The following is a 5,475-nucleotide window of genomic DNA, read 5'->3' as shown; positions in this document are numbered from 1 at the left end:
GATTGGGGAGGGGGTCTAAATTTGATTAAGACCTATTATAGGAAGTGCACAAATCTCAATGAAATATATATTTAAAAATTTTTTTAAAAATTTTATTTATTTATCTATTTTATGTGTATGCGTGTATTGCCTGCACGTAGGTAAATGTACCCATGTCGTGCAATGGCCACTGAGGTCAGAAGAGGCTGTTGGATCCCCTGGGACTGGAGTGGGTGCTGGTATTCAAACCCGGGTCTTCTCCAAGAGCAACCAGTGTTCTTAATTGCTGAGCCATCTCTCCAGCCATATATATATATATACAACAGAAACCAATTAGGCAAGCAAGCAAGCAAACAAACAAAAAAGAGTCAAGGACAAGCATTGTAGAATACAGTACTAGGGAAAACCCAAATAACATTTAAAATGTACACAAACAAATATATAAAATTCACGTGCAAATCAGCTTAGGGTATCAGGAAAAAATGGGCTGGTATAGGAGAAAGGTGATTTGAGTTCTTGTTCTAGCCTTTGCTCATCAAAAAAGGCTGTTGGAAGGTTCCTTCCTTTGTCTATGCTTCAGTTTTTCCAGCTTTTAAATAAAATCAATTTGCTCTCTGTATTTTTCAGACTTAACAAAAAGGTAGGGTTCAAATATTGGGTTGCCTAATTTCTATCTTACCAATGAAGATATTTTTTAAAAGGTGTAGTGCTATATCTCAGTCAGTGAAGTGCTTACCTTGCAAGCAGGAGACCTGTGTTTTGTTCTAAGAACCTATGAAAAAAAAGCAATAGCCTGGTGTGGAAGCACAAGTTTGAATCCCAGCTGTAGAAACTGGAGACAGGATCTTCCTGGGCCTCTCTGGCCAGCCAGGCTAACCTACTTAGTGAGTTCCAGGACCGCCCCCCCAGTACCCCACAATATACCATTGCCATCATCTGCTATGGGGACAGAATGGTCATTAATTTATAGAGTCATTGTGAAGATTAAATGAGTTTACCCGTATGAAATAAACAGAACACTATCAGAGTGAATATTTAATTTGTGCTGTTACTCTTATCATCATCACCATTAATTCACTGCATGAAATACAATTTAATTAAAAATTAACAATATATATTGTTAATATATAGAAAAAACAGTTCTGTAAAATCAGCTTTATGAGTGAGGTATGGTGATACACATCTGTAATCCCAGTACTTGGGAGGTGGAGGCAGAAGGATGAGGAGTACAGTGCCTGCATTAGGTCCATAATAAATTCAAAACCTACTATGGCTGCATGAGATCCTGTCACAAAAATGGGAAATAAAAGATAAAGCTTCATGAACAATTCAGTTTGCCCTTGCCTTTCTACTATTAAACTGGCATAGACCTGGTTAAATTTAGTTCTTGGTAATCATTTCATTCCACTGGGTGATTTTTATTTTTTTGTTTGTTTTTCAATCATTATTGTCCTTTCAGTTTTTAAATTTTCCTTATTTTTGAAAATGTCATATATACATACTATGAAGATTTATCTGTTTTTGAGACAGGATCTCATGTAGTCCAGGCTGGCCCACAAACTCTCTATGTTGGCCAGGCTGGCCTTGAACTGCTGATCCTCCTGCCTCAGCCTCCTAGGATTATAGACATGAACTACCACAACTATGGGACTGGGCAATCTTAAAAAATCATTTCCAGTACTTTGAGGCCTATAATAATTTGGTCAGAGGGACATAAAGGACAGTTTTTTCCCCTTGCCCTCCTAGGTTGACTAGTTTCAGGAGACTATGAGCATCTTTCAAAATGTCCTGTAATGGTGGTGGTTCACCTGTCCTCTTGATCAAGGAGGCCAAGGAGACCCCACCAGATGGACTTGAACCAGTGTCCAGTCTACAAAGAGGAGGGTCAACACAGAGGGATCATTTCCTCCATGCTTCCAAGCGAAGCCAACCATGGTCGAGTAGGACCTTTGACTTATCTTCACATAGGCAGAACTGGTAAAAGAAAGGAGCCAGGGGCTCCTCTCAAGCCCATGTGACCCCAGAGGAACAGATCTTCAAATGACCTGAAGAGCAAAAATAAATCGGTTTATCTGGACCAACTACATGGCTTTAAACACCAAAAAGGAAAGTATAACCAAAGATTAAAAGGGACAATATAATTTCTTAAGAGTCCGTATGCATAGCTAAAGGCTACATAACAAGCAACAATGCCAGAGAGATGATACCATAACTTCTTTTGAGTTGTTGGCCAGGGTGACTAAAGGGACTCCCGGATAGTAACCCAGCATAGAACTTGGAAAATGAATAGCAGACCCCAATCTTATCTAAAGGAATATTGACAACTGATTACTGCTAGATAAGGAACAGCTGACCCCCCTAAAACAAAGACCTCTAGACAGGCTGACTAGATTCACCAGAAGGGCAAGTAGTGGGGAATGGCTGGGGGTGCCGACAACACAGCAGACAGTAGCAGGGATATCAGAGTATAAGGGCTCTAGTGGGGGGAGGGAGGCTATGGGAAGGTGCTATCGGGGAAGTGGGTGTATAGTCAAATGAGATGTTTTGGGATGTTCTGTGTGATACACACACACACACACACAAATCAACAAATTTTAAAAAATGTATTATATTTGAGGAGGAAGCATGGAAATTTATATCATGCTAATTAGTAGAGGTGATAAACAATATGACTGAAATCTGCTTGATGACTTTATGCCCGATGTCTATACACAGGTGCCAAGGATCCAAGTGCAACCGATTATGACTAGTAATAATCAGATACATACAAATTAAAGATGCAAGCACCAACATCTCAGTGTTAGTAGCAAAAAAAATGAGTCTGTCTGCAAGGAACAATATATTCTAAAATGACATGGAGATCTTTTTTAAAGGTTAAAAACTCATCTACTTTTATGTCTTACAGGGCTTATACTGAGTTCAATAACATATAACTATATCAATTCAGCTGTGAACCTAGAAACTTGCACCCACTTTTGGAAGAGATGTCCTGTTGCTGTGGAGTGTGTTACTGAATATATTAAAGCTGTAGTGAAAAGCTTCTAATCATGTAGTTATTAAAATTTTTTTAAAGTATAATGATTAAAAAAATTAATTCTTCAAAGCACAAAAATTTGCTTCTTAATAATTAGTAGATGTGAAAAAAATTAACATTTAAATCTACGTGATGACTTTATATCCATGCTCAGATGCCAAGGAACTCAGAAAGTAACTGACTGTGACTAGTAATAATCTGATATATAGAGATTAGAAACACATATGCAAACATCTTAATGTCAACTGCATTAAATATGAAGTTTTCTACATGAAACTGTGTATTTTAATAATGAAATGGAGATCTTTTTTAAAGGTTAAAACCTCATTTAATTTTATGTCTTATAGGGTTTATATTGAGTACAATATTGTATAACTGTAATAATTCAACTGTAAACCTAAAAATGTACAGCCAATTTTGTAAGAGGTGCAGCCTAGCTCAGAAAATTGTTATTGAAGTATGTGGTTATTAAATAAATAATTAAAAAAAATCATTTCCAACCCTTATGCTTTATTCATAGAGGCCATTTAAAACCTTAAAATAATTACTTGAAAGTATAATACAATGAAATTAATCAGACCACATAATATCAGTATTAATTCAAATTAATTATGGCAAAATCAAGAAAATTTCAAACTTACTGTCCTTTTAGAGACGCTGGTTCTTGGCTTGGAGACAGTATAGGTTGAAGCTGGGGTTGGGGGTAAGAAGGGACAGCTGGGAAAAAAGATTGGATAAGTAGTTTTAGTGAGTTCCCAAACTTCTTGGAATTAAAATAATTAATTGCTACATCTGTCAAATGCATGCAGGCCCAAGACATTGTACATATTTATGTTGATAATGAAATTGGCAGTATAATAAATAAGAGAAAGGAGACAAAATAGAAGAGGTAAGGAAGGAAGTCATTCCAGGATAGTCAGGGATGAGCTACAGTTAAATGAATGCCAAAACAAGTTCTGCAATTTTAACGCAATAATATTAAACTTATGAGCCACACAATCCTAATAAAAGGACAGGGTAAAATGAAACACACATTTCTCTTCACAAAGACAATAGTTAACAAGAGAAGCGTAGAGCTAATAGGTGGCTGTTCTACAACTTTCCTTAGCAGCAGATCATTAAATAAAATAACACTCCTAGAAGCCTAGCATTAGCAATTACATTTTTGTGAGTTCTTTGGAAATTCCCCACCCCATCTATAGATGGAGTTTATTTTCAAAGAAAATGTGATTTTTGAAGTTTTCCGAAAGTTAGGTGAGCTTTGCACTAAAGCTCAGACTGAACATCACTATAAAATATGCCTGACGTCTTTCCCCTTTTGCTCAAGTAGAAATTTTACATGCCCATGAAGTGAAAGTTCAGAAAGAATCTTTGGGATAACTCTAGGTTGTTCATGAACTCTAAAATGAAATTATTATGGTTTGAATGTACTGTGTCACCCATAGTCTCATTTTTAACTCTTTGTCCCCAGCTCGTGATTCTGTTTTTGGAGTTTGTAAAACCTTTGGTACATGAGGCCGAGCTGCCAGATATAGGGCACAAAAGATGGTCCACCTTTGGCTTTGGCCTGAACTATCTGTTTGCCTATGAACTAATAGTGCTGTAAGCTTCCACCACTGTAGCTGTGCCTGACCCAGAAATCTTCCTCAGTGTGATTGGACAAACCTTCTGAAACTGTGAGCCAAAATAAATCCTTCCTCTATTAAGTTGTTTCTGTGAGGTATTCTGTCACAGACAAGAAGGTAACTAATGCAAATACGAATACATCTGCATTGCTCTATTGCCCTTTGTAGTGAATGCAAACAAAAACACCAATTAACAAAAGCCATATCATCCCTTTCATTTCACAATCAGGCTCTGCCCAGTCATTGAGATGAATGAGACATAAAACTTTAGGATTTCAAAGGCAGAACATTGATCAATTACTCACCATAATCATGCTGACCTTTCTAAAGGTTGTAGGTAGATTGGGGTATCAGAGTGGCTCTTCTGTCTGGTTTGATAGATCAGTTTAGTCACACAGCAAACAAATTTGATAGATTCTTTTCACCTCACTGACAGAATTGATTGGTTATTTTATTATCAGTAAACTCAGCCTCAGTATTATCAGGAATTCTTCCTCATGGGCACCTTGTACACAAAATGTTTTCCTATATGCAGAGAAAGTAGTATGTTTAGAAAACATGTGGCTTTATGTTACGAATTTACAAAAAGATGTAATCAAATGTGCTTAATGTGATGCCAAATTGTATTTTACTGTACTTTTTAGTCGCTGCTATATATCCATATGATTTCAAGCATCAGATCCTTAGTATGAACACTTCCAAGTTAGCCAATAGCCCCCTAAGATCACCTGTGGTTAATATAAAAGGGATTCCACAACAGTTGCTCATAATAGGATTCATAATAGGCTGAGAGCTAGCTTGCCCATGAGGCATGGGGGTCTCGTGATTATATATATA

Source organism: Nannospalax galili, unplaced genomic scaffold, assembly GCF_000622305.1.
Source record: "Nannospalax galili isolate Female #2095 unplaced genomic scaffold, S.galili_v1.0 scaffold10, whole genome shotgun sequence".
NCBI lineage: Eukaryota > Metazoa > Chordata > Mammalia > Rodentia > Spalacidae > Nannospalax > Nannospalax galili.
This window is presented reverse-complemented; position numbering follows the sequence as displayed.